Source organism: Scardinius erythrophthalmus (genome assembly GCF_964197995.2).
Source record: "Scardinius erythrophthalmus genome assembly, chromosome: 8".
NCBI classification, from domain to species: Eukaryota; Metazoa; Chordata; class Actinopteri; order Cypriniformes; family Leuciscidae; genus Scardinius; species Scardinius erythrophthalmus.
In genome coordinates, this window is record NC_138228.1 from 23541425 (window position 1) to 23557605 (window position 16181).

The window sequence follows — 16181 nt, forward strand, 5'->3', positions numbered from 1 at the left end:
AAACCGCCATTAGGTGTCGCCAGGCATCCATCTTAATAAGCGAGTCATTGATTCATTCGTTCAAACGATTCGTTCGAATGAGTCGATCATGATTAAGACAGATGTTTATGGATTGATCATTCAATCTTTGAGTCAACCGATTCGTTAAAAATGCTGAATCGTTCAGTTATGAGAAAACACGTGATGGTTCTGCCGTGATCTTTGTTTAACTATTTTCGCTGCTGAAACAGAACAAAAACAGTCAACATTGCATCTAAAATGTAAGTGACTTAATTGTAACTGTTTATTAACCTGTTGTATGAAATCTAGGGGTGGGAGAAAAAATTTATTCTTAGATGCATCGCGATGCGGACGTGGACGATTCTGAATCGATTCACAAATGTCAAAAAATCGATTCTCTAAAAAAATATTTTTCTAATAACGTAATATTGACGGAAGGCAAAAGGCGGAACTCTAAGCGGACGTGCGTGCAGTCTGTGGCGCGCACATAACAGAGAAGTTTCTTCTGCTCACCAAGGCTGCATTTATTTGATTAAAAATACAAACAAAAACAGTAATATTGTAAAATATTATTCCAATTTAAAACAGCTGCTTTCTATTTTAATATATTTTAAACTGTTATTTATTCCTGTGATCAAAGCTGAGTTTTCAGCATCATTACTCCAGTCGTCACTGTCACATGATCCTTCAGAAATTATTCTAATATGATGATTGATACTCAAGAAACATTCATTATTATTTTAAATGTCGAAAACAGTTGTGTACAGTCTTTGATGAATAGAAAGTTCAAAAGAACAGCATTTATCTGAAATCTAAAGCTTTTGTAACGTTAAACACTACCGCTCAAAAGTTTTGGGTTAGTAATAATTAAAATTTTATTTTTGGGGGAAATAAATAAAATAAATCAGTACTTTTATTTTATGAAGGATGAGTTAAACTGATCAACAGTTACAGTAAAGACATTTATAATGTTAAAAATAAATATATTTGAAATATATGCTGTTCTTTTGAACTTTACATTCATCAAAGCATTTTGAAAAAAAAAATCTGTACACAACTGTTTTCAACATTGAAAATAATAATGAATATTTATTGAGCATCAATCATCATATTAGTATGATTTCTGAAGGATCATGTGACACTGAAGACTGGAGTAATGATGCTGAAAACTCAACTTTGATCACAGAAATGAATTACTATGTAAAATATTTAAAAATTGAAAACAGCTGTTTTAAATTGGAATAATATTTCACAATATTACTGTTTTTGTTTGTATTTTTAATCAATAAATGCAGCCTTGGTGAGCAGAAGAGACTTCTCCTAAAAACATTAAAAATCTTACTGACCCCAAACTTTTAAACAATAATATATATATATATATATATATATATATATATATATATATATATATATATATATATATATATATATATATATATATATATATATAAAAATATAGCTGCGAGCAGCGATTACGGACCCAAGCCGGTGGTACCGCCACCCCGGTGCCTTTAGGTAACTAAAGGCACCGGGGTGGCGGTGCCACCGGCTTGGGCCCGTAATCGCTGCTCGCAGCTATATTTATTATTATTATTTTGTCAACCTTTCGGGCACTTTTGGGGCTCTTAACATGCTCGAAAACTCTTGAAATTTTGCACACACGTCAGAACCCGCGGCCATCAGGGCCGGACTGAAGCTGGTACCCGGGCGTGGCAGGGGGGCTCGACAGCGCCCCCAGGAATGGTGTCCGAAAACTTGATCCATAAATCAGACACACTTGCATATAATAATATGAAACTCAGTACACATATAGATATCATCGGGCCGAACAACTTTTGTGCTCTAAGTTTTACGCCAGCCCAACAGGAAGTCAACTATTATGTGTTGTTTGAAAAACGCATCCTCTGGAATTTGAAATACTCCTCCTAGAAAATTTGTCCAATCACAACCAAACTCGGTCAGCATAAAGACAAGACATTGAGGATGCTAAATTGCGGACGGATTTTTGATATCTCGAACGGTTTGGCCATGGCGAGGAAACGAATTTATGGCGAAAAAATGAAACAGGAAGTGTGTTATAACTTCTGCATACATTAACTGATCTTGATGAAACTTCCGCAGTGTGTTCGTTGTAAGAGGCCGATCACATGGATGTGACTATTGTGAGTCAAAGTTATAGCGCCACCAACTGGCAGCAGGAAGTGTGTCACTTTCAAAATGCTTTGAAATCACCCTCTTATTTTTACCCAATTTGCTTCAAACTTTTTGTGTATAATGTAGACACACGGCAGATGTAGACCTGTGAAAGGTTTATTGATATCTTAAATACTGTTGCCGTGGCAACGCATCAATTTTTAATATTCTTTTCAGATGCTTTTGAGACTCTTAACATACTTGAAATTGGATGAAACTCGACAGACACATCACATTTATTAGCCGGTAGACTTGCAAAGTTTCAGAAACGGGCGTGGTGAGGGGCTCAGTAGCGCCACCTTTAGTCAAAAATGGGGGCTTAGTTTTAAGTAGAGTCACAAAAATCGTTATGTATATTGTTCTCATCAAGCCGGACAACTTTCTAATTTATAGTCATAAGCTGTGACCAACAGGAAGTGAGATATTTTGGTTTGAATGTGATTTTTTTGGAGAATTCTCTCCCTCTCTCTCTCTGCGTCTCTGTGTGTGTGAGGGGTGGGGGGATTTGTCTTTTGAGTGAGATTTGTTTAAAATTCCTGTTTTTCAAGGTTTCAGGGGCTTTTGGGGCCTTTAACGTGCTCGAAAACTCTTGAAACTTTGCACACAGGTCAGAACCCGCGGCCATCAGGGCCGGGCTGAAGCTGGTACCCGGGCGTGGCAGGGGGGCTCAACAGCGCCCCCTGGAACGGGATCCGAACACTTGTCCATAAATCAAACACACTTGCATGTAATGATATGAAACTCGGTACACATATAGATCGCATCGGGCTGAACAACTTTCGTGCTCTAAGTTTTACGCCAGCCCAACAGGAAGTCGGCAATTATGGGTTGTTTGGAGAACGCTTGCTGTGGAATTTGAAACACTTCTCCTAGAGAATTAATTAAATCGCCACCAAACTCGGTGTGCATGAAGTCAAGACATTGAGGATGCAAAATTGCGGACGGATTTTTGATATCTCAAACGGTTTGGCCGTGGCGAGGACACGAATTTATGGCGAGAAAAGAGAAACACGAAGTGTTATAACTTCTGCACACATTAACTGATCTTGATGAAACTTCAGCAGTGTGTTCGTGGTAAGAGGCCGATCAGATGGATGTGACTATTGTGAGTCAAAGTTATAGCGCCACCAACTGGCAGCAGGAAGTGTGTCACTTTCAAAATGTTTTTGACAAAAGTGGGGGGGTTAGTTTTACCCACAATTACAAAAATTAGTACGTATATTGGTCTCATCGAGCCGGACAACTTTCTAATTTACAGTTATTAGCTCTGACCAAGAGGAAGTCAGATATTTTGGTTTGAATGTGGATTTATTTGCAAATTCAGCCTCTGCATTTTTACCCACTCCTGCTAAGTGGTTTATTTTATTCAAACCAAACTTTTTCAACATGATGAAAATACATTAAAGATGCTAAATTGTGAACGGATATTGAATATCTCAAACGGTTTTGATATGGCGAGGGATTGAAATAATGTCAAAAAAGGAATCAGAAAACATCTAATATCTTTTAAAAAATTAATTATACACCATTTATTTTTATATAAAATTATACAAATATCAGAACTAAACCGAAACAGAACTAGTTTTGGGTTTATTCAGTTTTTTCAATTCAAGAATTATGTACAAGTTTAAAATCAGCCAGAATGTGCTATTTAGTAAAAAAAAAATAATACATAGGGCTATACTGCCCTCTTGTGTTCAAAATCAGGTAGGCCCATTGTATATTGTATTTATATATAAATATATTAGCGATGTGACTGAGAATTTTTCCCCACTGGTTAATCGATATGTGACACCGCGGTGGGGGCTTTTAAATCGCTAACTTAAAGGGATACTCCACTTTAAATTGAAAATTCTGTCATCATATACTCACCCTCATGTTGTTTCAATCCTTTATGAATTTCTTTCTTCTGCTGAACAGAAAGGAAGATATTTAGAAGAATGTCAGTAACCGGACAGTTTCTGGTCTCATTGACTTCCATAGTATACATTTTTTCCTACTATGGAAGTCAATGGGATCAGAAACTGTCTGGTTACTGACATTCTTCTAAATATTTTCCTTTCTGTTCAGCAGAAGAAAGAAATTCATAAAGGATTAAAACAACATGAGGGTGAGTATATGATGACAGAATTTTCATTTTAAAGTGGAGTATCCCTTTAAAAGCGAAAGTGAAATACGGACGTCCAGTAGGAATGAACCAGGCGCGCAGATGGCACTGGGGACGGGGGGGACATGACCCCCCCAGATTTATAGTGACCCGATCCGTCCCCCGCCCTCACTATCCCTACGAAACGCGACAAAAATCGGTAAAACAGGGGATTAATCACTGTTTTCGCTATACATTATGTGTATACACTATAGCCTACATAAACGTGTTTTTGCAAAACGGATTTAAATCCGATCTTTAATTCCCGCGCTTGGTCCCGCGTCTGTGACTTACTTTCACTTTGATTTGCGATAGTTTGCTTGATGAATATGTTCAGCTTCTCGTCTGCGGCGATGCTGTTCCAGTAGCGTCGCCATATCTGGCTATAACATTACATATAGCTATAACACGCTCTCACACGTTTATTTTTTAGCATTTTTGGGAGAAGTAAAATGTACATATATGGTTTCAACAACCAGATGCATTTACACTTGTTCAGTTTCGTCTGGGATGCGGACCAGAGCTCCTCCTGAAGTGGTTTGAGCGATCGGATTCAAATCTGTCTCGAATGCGTTTCGGAGGGCATTTACACCTGGTCTTTTCACGATCGGATAGCTATCCCATCACAGAAAACGCATGAAGTGGCCAGGTGTAAACAGCCCCTATTTCTGAGCTGAAACGGTGATTTTCTGAACTGAAAAAAATTGACTGTATAAATGTCATATAAAGGCGATGAAGAGACAAAAAACAATCACCTCGTTTTTTCAAAAACCAAACAATTAGTATTATTATTATTTGCACATAGGTTCTTTGCTTTTTTGTTCATAATGATAGACTTTGTATGCTGAGATAAGCAAATGTTTAAAAAAACATACTTTGCTAAAGACATGAAGTTTTGGTGGGTGATTGGCATACTAGTCAAATAACAGTCTGATCATGCATTGCTAGTGATCAGGTAGGCTTTTGTTTACCTTTGGTCATTGTTGTTTATCCATGATTTCAAATAACAATCCCCCAATGGCTTTTTAATGCAAATCATTAGCCCAAATTATGCAAAGTTACTACTTGAGCACTAGTTAAAGCCCAAATTACGAAAATAACGAAGTGAGTTTAAATCATTTGCTGACAGCTTGGTCCCCCCCAGTTAAAAAATTCTATCTGCGCCCCTGGAATGAACTAAAAAACATTCACTCTGTTCTGCTCGTTCCTCGCTGTAGACGCGTTATTGCCCATGCAGCCGTGAGCATTTTAGTTTCATTTAAAAAACAGCGCCATTTCGGGGGTGGGATTGCTTGAATGTTTTTTTACAAAAGCACAATGTTGTGTTTTATTGCGAGTGTACATAAATATAAGTAAACACAGTGCAGTTTAAATGATGTCCTGTATGAACAAACCGACGGAGTAGCCTATGTTTTTATGTTTCCACTGTTCGATCGCGCCCACGCCTCACACACACACACACACACACACACACACACACACACACACACACACACACACACACACACACACACACACACACACACACACACACACTGTGCATTCCAGCATTGCAATCTTGACATCGCAGCCGGTTCATTACAGCCGTAATAAAATATAATAATAAATATAAATAGTCAACCTATTTGCAGCAAATGATAGTAGATTTTAGATCAATATATTTGTTTTCCTTACAATTTTAATTAACACTATTTTTATTCTCATCTGAATTATAAATAATTTATTTCTGTATAAAATAATACTACCATTAAAAAATACATTTGATTGTCTTTTTTAATCAATGGAGAATGTGTGACTTAAAAATAAACAGATTAGTGCTCGGTTTGAGGACAAGAAATGAAAACCAATGCTATATGATGAATGTCCAAAAACGTTCGCTCTTCTCTGCCCGTTCCTCGCCTCGCCATATATACATATATATATATATATATATATATATATATATTTATTTTTGTTACATTTTTATATATATATATATATATATATATATATATATATATATATATATATATATAGCTACGAGCAGCGATGGAGGGCCCAAGGCGGTGACACCGCCACCCCGGTGGCTTTAGTGTAACTAAAGGCACCAGGGTGGCGGTGCCACCGGCTTGGGCCCGCAATCGCTGCTCGCAGCTATATTTATTATTATTATTATTATTATTATTATTTTGTCAACCTTTCGGGCACTTTTGGGGCCCTTAACATGCTCGAAAACTCTTGAAATTTTGCACACAGGTCAGAACCCGCGGCCATCAGGGCCGGGCTGAAGCTGGTACCCGGGCGTGGCAGGGGGCCTCGACAGCGCCCCCTGGAACGGGATCCGAACACTTGTCCATAAATCAGACACGCTTGCATGTAATAATATGAAACTCGGTACACATATAGACCTCATCGGGCCGAACAACTTTCGTGCTCAAAGTTTTGCGCCAGACCAACAGGAAGTCAGCTATTATGGGTTGTTTGGAAACGCATGCTGTGGAATTTGATGTACTCCTCCTAGGAAATTCATCCATTTGCCTCCAAACTCGGTCGGCATGAAGTCAAGACATTGAGGATGCTAAATTGCGGACGGATTTTTGATATCTCGAACGGTTTGGCCGTGGCAAGGAAACTAATTTATGGCGAATAATTCAAACAGGAAGTGTGTTATAACTTCTGCATTCATTAACTGATCTTGATGAAACTTCAGCAGTGTGTTAGTTGTAAGAGGCCGATCACATTGATGTGACATTTGTGAGTCAAAGTTATAGCGCCACCAACTGGCAGCAGGAAGTGTGTCACTTTCAAAATGCTTTGAAATCACCCTCTTATTTTTACCCGATTTGCTTAAAACTTTATGTGTATAATGTAGACACATGGCAGATAAAGACCTGTGAAAGGATTTTTGATATCTTAGATAGTGTTGCCGTGGCAACGCATTAAACTTTAATATTCTTTTCGGATGCTTTTGAGACTCTTCACATGCTTGAAAATGCATGAAACTCGACAGACACATCACATTTATTATCCAGTAGACATGTGCAAAGTTTCAGAAACGGGCGTGGTAAAATGGCTCAGTAGCGCCACCTTTAGTCAAAAATGGGGGCTTAGTTTTTCCTAGAATCACAAAACTTGGTAGGTGTATTGTTCTCATCAAGCCGGACAACTTTCTAATTTACAGTCATAACCTTAGACCACCAGGAACTCAGATATTTTGGCTTGAATGTGGATTTTCTGGAGAATTTTCTCTCTCTCTGTCTGTCTCTGTGTTTGTGAGGGGTGGGAGGGATTTGTCTGTTGAGTTTAATGTTTGTTTTCAAGGTTTCAGGGGCTTTTGGGACCCGTAACGTGCTCAAAAACTCTTGAAACTTTGCACACAGGTCAGAACCCACGGCCATCAGGGCCGGGCTGAAGCTGGTACCCGGGCGTGGCTGGGGGGCTCAACAGCGCCCCCTTGAACGGGGGTTCTAAAACTTGGTCCATATATCAAACACGCTTTCATGAATTAATATGAAACTCGGTACACATATAGATCTCATTGTGCCGAACAACTTTCCCCCCGTCAAGTTTTACGCCAGCTCAACAGGAAGTCGGCTATTATGGGTTGTTTGGAAAACACTTGCTGTGGAATGTGAAATACTCCTCCTAGAAAATTCACTGTGTCCCCTCCAAACTCGGTGTGCATGTAGTCAAGACTTTGAGGATGCTAAATTGCGGACGGATTTTTGATATCTCGAACGGTTTGGCCGTGGCGAGGAATCGAATTTATGGCGAGAAAAGAGAAACACGAAGTGGAATAACTTCTGCATACATTAACTGATCTTGATGAAACTTCAGCAGTGTGTTCGTGGTAAGAGGCCGATCAGATGGATGTAACTATTGTGAGTCAAAGTTATAGCGCCATCAACTGGCAGCAGGAAGTGTGTCACTTTCAACATGCTTTTGACAAAAGTGGGGGGGTTAGTTTTAACTACAGTAAAAAAAAAATAGTACTTATATTGTTCTCATCAAGCCGGACAACTTTCTAATTTACATTCATTAGCTCCAGCCATCAGGAAGTCAGATATTTTGGTCTGAATGTGGGTTTTTTTGCAAAATCAGCCTCTGAATTTTTAGCCACTCCTCTTAAACTATTTATTTTATTCCCACCAAACTTTTTCAACATGATGAAAATACATTAAATATGCTAAATTGTGAATTGATAATAAATATCTCAAACGGTTTTGCTATGGCGAGGGATTAAAGTAATGTCCAAAAAGGAAACACTAAAAATCTTCTAAAAATGTAATTATATACCATTTATTTCTAGATAAAAGTATACAAATATCACAACTAAACCCATTTTATTCTGTTTTTTGCAATTCAAGAAGAATGAAAAAGTTAAAAACAGGCTATTTAGTGCTATTTGGTTAAACAAAAAAGCAAACATAGGGCTATACTGCCCTCTTGTGTCCAAAAGGACATCAAAATAGTATATAAAACGTTTTACCAGGTAGGCCAATATTGTATTTAAATTATAGGTGGTTATAGATTAATTTTTTTTAATCTAGATTAATCTAGATTAATTTTGAAATTAATCTAGATTAATCTAGATTAAAATGGCTCATTTGAATTCTGCCGAAGGCATTCATAATATGTGTGCTACCCAAATAATGACTATAAAAGTAAGTCTTTGAGAACGGGTTTCTCAAGCCAGGTGGCGCATTAGACCAGGGGCTCATCTCCTGTTTCCAAAATGCATCACAAACTGCTTGAGAAAGCTGTTCTACTCACTGTAAAAGGTTACTACTGTACTGTTACCGTCCGTAGGCAACATTAGGTAGGCCTATGTTATAATCAACTAGGCCTACTATAGGCTATCAATTAGGGATGGGCGATATGGCCTAAAATCTATATTGTGATATACATTGCAGCCTCTTGCGACAACGAATTATGTTGTATACTTACAGTTTTGCACAATATGTTCTCAAAACTACATACACCCTTTAAAAAAAATACATTTAGCAGTTGTTTAGCAGGGTCTGTGTAACCTGTTCTGAAATGGTTTTATTAAAATATACTATATATGTAGTTTTGAGAACATATATTGTGCATACCTGTAAGTATACAACATAATTTTGCAGATAAATAAAATTGAAGTACACTAGCTGCAGAGACTTAAGTACGTATTTTCCGCACTATAAGGCGCACTTAAAAGCCTTTCATTTTTTCAAAAAACGACAGTGCGCCTTATAGTGCGGACCGCCTTATATATATGGACCTGGCGCCTTATGTTAATGTCTGTAAAACAACCGCTGACTTAAAACCTTGTTTATACTGTCGGCTGGCACCGGAGCGCGAGCCTCCGCTGACTGCGCGCGCAACTCCCCAAACAGACGAGGCATTTATACTTGACGCAACTGTTTTGTTTTAGACTGAACACCAGACCATACAACTGATTTAGACGCGCAAACTGGGTGCCGGTGTGATGATGAGATGTACTAATATCCGTCTGCTCGGGCAGATTCGGCTCAAGTCGTGCATCTTCTGATGCGGAGGCGCGCGCGCTGTTAAGCCGAATCTGCCCGAGCAGACGGATATTAGTTTTTTTATTACCTTCGCGCTCATGCGGACGCGTCGAGTATAAACAAGGTTTTACAGCTCAGCCACTTGTTTTTTTTATATTTTTTTGCAAGTGGAAGATCTTGGTTTACATTTCGACTTTGGATGTGATCTTAGGCTTGAAAAGGTTGGTGACCACTGCATAACGCAAACCCAGTCAAACGTTTGACTGCAGTATCTTCTATTCTATGCGCTTTATAATCCGGTGCGCCCTATATGAAAACAGTTCTAAAATAGGCCATTCATTGAAGGTGCGCTTTATAATCCGGTGCGCCTAATAGTGCGGAAAATACGGTAGGTCTAGCCTATAGCTTGGAGCTTATGAAACCCCAAATTTAAAATTAGAATATTGTCTAACTGACGTCTTTTCAGTTAAAAAGAAACACAACAACGATTCTTAAAATCGGGCGTAGACAGAGATTATGTGTTAACGTTACACCACTAAGATATATTGGAATGGGAATAATACGCGCGCGCTGGTATTCAGTGATATAATGTTTCGTTTTGAATTTGAGGTGGTAGAACGGATTAGTCGTGTGTACTTACCAAACCGTTACCCCACACACTCTGTCTATAGTTTGCTGCTGTTTGTCGGACGGCTTAAATCTGAACCAAGTCCAAATAATGGATGTTGCAAAAGATGTTGATCTTTTTCACCAGCTTGTACTTTCAGCCGTGTTTACTTAAGATGATGACGAATATGCGCTGCAGCCGCGGGTTTACCTCGCGGCCGCAGGTAGATTGCATCATCATAGCTTGTGTAGTTGAGTCATCTCCCAACCCAACTTGGAGAATAGATTAACGGCGATATTTTTTTTATCGCGCGATAAGAGTCTCGCGTTAACGCAGCGCGTTAACGCCGATAACGGCCCACCACTAATTTAAATATACATTTATTAGGTATGTGTCTGAGGATATTTTACCACCGGTTAATCGACGTGTAACACCGCTGGGGGCTTTTGAATTGCCAACTTAAAAACGAAAGTAAAATATGTTCGTCCGCACTGACATTGATAGTGGTTGAGCGAGCGTTTCAAATGAATTTCTATGGAAGTAGGAATTAACTGAAAAACGTTCACTCTGTTCTGCTCGTTCCTCATCGTGGATGCGCACCGTTTAAAATCGCTAATATGAGCATTTTAGTTTAATTTTAAAATTAGCGCCTTTCGGGGGGTGGATTGCTTGAAATTATTTTACAAAAGCACAATGTTGTGTTTTATTGCGACTGTACACAAATATAAGTTAACACTTTGCAGTTTGAATATCGTCCTGTGTAATGACGGAGTATGTTTTTATGTGTCCACTGTTCAATCGCACCCACGCCACACACACACACACACACACACACACACACACACACACACACACACACACACACACACACACACACACACACACACACGGTTTACTATCTTTGTTGGGACTCTCCATAGACTTAATGGTTTTATACTGTACAAACTGTATATTCTATCTCCTCACACTAACCCTAGCCCTAAACCTACCTATCACAGAAAACTTTCTGCATTTTTACATTTCCAAAAAAACTCATTCTGTATGATTTATAAGCTTGTTTACCCATGGGGACCTCTATTTAGGTCCCCACTGTGACACGAGTCCCCATGAGTCTGTGTGCATTCAGGTTGAAGTCCCCACCGGGATAGAAAAACATGAACACACACACACACACACACACACACACACACACACACACACACACACACACACACACACACATTCCAGCATTGTAATCTTGACATCGCAGCCTGTTCATTATAGCCTTCATAAAATATAATAATAAAATAGTCAACCTAACATATAAAAATTACACTGCTCTAAATAGTCAGTAGTACAATTCATACATTCACAGTAAGCACCGCTCCACTGTGATGTTTCCAAGCACATTTTTGCGCTTGTGAAGAGGATGATTTTTTCCATCGATATTGGAACACGAGTGAAGAACAAAGCCTATAATAAAGAATAGTTTAGCATCCAAATACATCGCAAATGTTGAAACATTTTGATTCTAATGAGAGGGTTACGTGAGCCCAACACTGCTTTCTTTCATTTTTATTTTTACATTAAATTTAAAGGATTTGTTGTGGAATATTTTGAGTGTATCATAAAATCAGAATAAGGTAAGTCAAGTAATATTTTTGGTATTTATATATATATATATATATATATATATATATATATATATATATATATATATATATATATAAATATAGCTGCGAGCAGCGATGAAGGGCCAAAGCCGGCGGTGCCGCCACCCCGGTGCCTTTAGGTAACTAAAGCGATTACGGGCCCAAGCCGGTGGCACCGCAACCCCGGTGCCTTTAGTTACCTAAAGGCACCGGGGTGGCGGTACCGCCAGCTTTGGCCCGTAATCGCTGCTCGCAGCTATATTTAGGGCCCAAGCCCTGAAAGGGCGAAGGCCCTATTGTTTTCGTTAGGATTATTATTATTTTTTTTTCTATTATTTTTCTTTCGCCTTTTTGCCACTTTTGGGGCCCTTAACATGCTCAAAAACTCTTGAATTTTTGCACACGGGTCAGAACCCGCGGCCATCAGGGCCGGACTGAAGCTGGTACCCGGGCGTGGCAGGGGGGCTCGACAGCGCCCCCTGGAATGGTGTCCGAAAACTTGGTCCATAAATCAAACACACTTGCATGTAATAATATGAACCTCAGTACACATAAGCCCCTTTCACACAGAGATTCCGGAAAATACACGGATAAAGTGACCCGGGATTTGACCCGGGTTCATTTGATTTTGGTTCATTCACACTGCCAGTGATTTGCCGGAATCAGAGAGCGCGTTCACACACAACCCGTGTATGTCCCGGAAAGACACGTGACATCGATGTGACTTGTAATGTCTCAGCAGCGTCTTCAGTTTGCTTATGAGCTGCGATTTCTCTCTCGAGAAACCACGCTTGTGCATTTATTTCTCTGATTCGATCATAAAATTGCGCATTTCGTACCGTTTCACAGCTGGCGAACGATCCCGGCTTCAGCGTCATCACTACGACACGGCATTATTACGGCTTTTGTTCACACAGCGCGCGTTCCGGGACTGAACACGGCAATGTTACTAGGTCCCCAACCCGGCATCGATCCCGGCATTAAACCCGGGTCGTGTTTGCGTTCACACAGAAGGCGTTCCGGCAATTTGCCGGCAATTTCCCGGGTTCAATGCGCTGTGTGAAAGGGGCTATATAGATCTCATCGGGCCGAACAACTTTCGTGCTCTAAGTTTTACAAAAGCCCAACAGGAAGTCAACTATTATGGGTTGTTTGAAAAACGCTTCCTCTGGAATTTGAAATACTCCTCCTAGAAAATTCGTCCAATCGCCTCCAAACTCGGTCAGCATGAAGTCAAGACATTGAGGATGAAAAATTGCCAGGGGATTTTTGATATCTCTAACGGTTTGGCCGTGGCGAGGAAACGAATTTATGGCGAATAAGGGACACAGGAAGTGTGTTATAACTTCTGCATACATTAACTGATCTTGATTAAACTTCAGCAGTGTGTTCGTTGTAAGAGGCCGATCACATTGATGTGAATATTGTGAGTCAAAGTTATAGTGCCACCAACTGGCAGCAGGAAGTGTGTCACTTTCAAAATGCTTTGAAATCACTCTCTTATTTTTACCCGATTTGCTTCAAAATTTATGTGTATAATGTAGACACACGGCAGATGTAGACCTGTGAAAGGATTATTGATATCTTAGATACTGTTGCCATGGCAACACATCAAACTTTAATATTCTTTTTTGATGTTTTTGAGACTCTTAGCATGCTTGAAATTGGATGAAACTCGACAGACACATAACATTTATTAGCCAGTAGACATGTGCAAAGTTTCAGAAACGGGTGTGGTGGAATGGCTCAGTAGCGCCACCTTTAGTCAAAAATGGGGGCTTAGTTTTTCCTAGAATCACAAAACTTGGTACGTATATTGTTCTCATCAAGCCGGACAACTTTCTAATTTATACTCCTTAGCTCTGACCAACAGAAAGTCAGATATTTTGGTTTGAAAGAGGATTTTCTCCCTCTCTCTCTGCCTCTAGCCTACGTCTCTGTGTGTGTGTGTGTAGGGGGGTGGGGGTGGGGGATTTGTCTATTCCATTTAATCTTAGTTTTTCAAGGTTTCAGGGGCTTTTGGGGTCCTTAACATGCTCAAAAACTCTTGAAACTTTGCACACAGTTCAGAACACACGGCCATCAGTGCCGGGCTGAAGCTGGTAACCGGGCGTGGCAGGGGGGCTCAACAGCGCCCCCTTGAACACGGTCTGAAAACTTGGTCCATATATCAAACACACTTGCATGAATTAATATGAAACTCGGTACACATATAGATCTCATCGGGCCGAACAACTTCCGCACTCTAAGTTATTAGCTCCGTCCAACAGGAAGTCAGCTATTATGTGTTGTTTGGAGAACGTTTGCTATGGAATTTGAAACACTCCTCCTAGAAAATTAATTAAATCGCCACCAAACTCTGTGTGCATGAAGTCAAGACATTGAGGATTCTAAATTGCGGACGGATTTTTGATATCTCGAACGGTTTGGCCGTGGCGTGGAAACGCATTTATGGCGAGAAAAGAGAAATACGAAGTGGTATAACTTCTGCATACATTAACTGATCTTGATGAAACTTCAGCAGTGTGTTGGTGGTAAGAGGCCGATCAGATGGATGTAACTATTGTGAGTCAAAGTTATAGCGCCACCAACTGGTAGCAGGAAGTGTGTCACTTTCAAAATGTTTTTGACAAAAGTGGGGGGGTTAGGTTTACCCACAATTATAAAAATCAGTAAGTATATTGGTCTCATCGAGTCGGACAACTTTCTAATTTACAATCATTAGCTCTGACCAAGAGGAAGTCAGATATTTTGGTTTGAATGTGGATTTATTTGCAAATTCAGCCTCTGCATTTTTACCCACTCCTGCTAAGTGGTTTATTTTATTCACACCAAACTTTTTCAACATGATGAAAATACATTAAAGATGCTAAATTGTGAACGGATATTGAATATCTCAAACGGTTTTGCTATGGCGAGGGATTAAAATAATGTCAAAAAAGGAATCAGAAAACGTCTCAGATCTTCTAAAAATTGAATTATACACTATTTATTTTTATATAAAATTATACAAATATCAGATCTAAACCCAGTTTTGGGTTTATTCAGTTTTTTTTTAATTCAAGAATTATGTACAAGTTTAAAAACAGCCAGAATGAGCTATTTAGTAAAAAGAAAAAAGTCATACATAGGGCTATACTGCCCTCTTGTGTTCAAAATCAGGTAGGCCCATTGTATATTGTATTTATATATAAATATATTAGCGATGTGACTGAGAATTTTTTTCCACTGGTTAATCGATGTGTGACAGCGCGGTGGGGGCTTTTAAATCGCTACCTTAAAAGCGAAAGTGAAATATGGACGTCCAGTAGGAATGAACTAAAAAACATTCACTCTGTTCTGCTCGTTCCTTGCTGAAGACACATATTGCCCATGCAGCCGTGAGCATTTTAGTTTAATTTTAAAAATGGCGCCATTTCGGGGGTGGGATTGCTTGAATGTTTTTTTACAAAAGCACAATGTTGTGTTTTATTGTGAGTGTACATAAATATAAGTAAACACATTGCAATTTAAATGATGTCCTGTATGAATAAAATTACGGAGACTATATTTTTATGTTTCCACTGTTCGATCGCGCCCGCGCCACACACACACACACACACACACACACACAAACACAACAACAACATATTGTGCAACTAAAGGCACCAGGGTGGCGGTGCCACCGGCTTGGGCCCGCAATCGCTGCTCGCAGCTATATTTATATATATATATATATATATTTTATTATTATTCTTAGTTTTTTGTCAACCTTTCGGGCACTTTTGGGGCCCTTAACGTGCTCGAAAACTCTTGAAACTTTGCACACGGGTCAGAACCCGCGGCCATCAGGGCCGGGCTAAAGCTGGTACCCGGGCGTGGCAGGGGGGCTCAACAGCGCCCCCTGGAACAGCATCCAAAAACTTGATCCATAAATCAAACACGCTTGCATGTAATAATATGAAACTCGGTACACATATAGATCTCATTGGGCCGAACAACTTTCATGCTCTAAGTTTTATGCCAGCCCAACAGGAAGTCGGCTATTCAGGGTTGTTTGAAAAACGCATGCTGTGGAATTTAATGTACTCCTCCTACAGAATTCAACCGATCCCCACCAAACTCGGTCAGCGACAAGT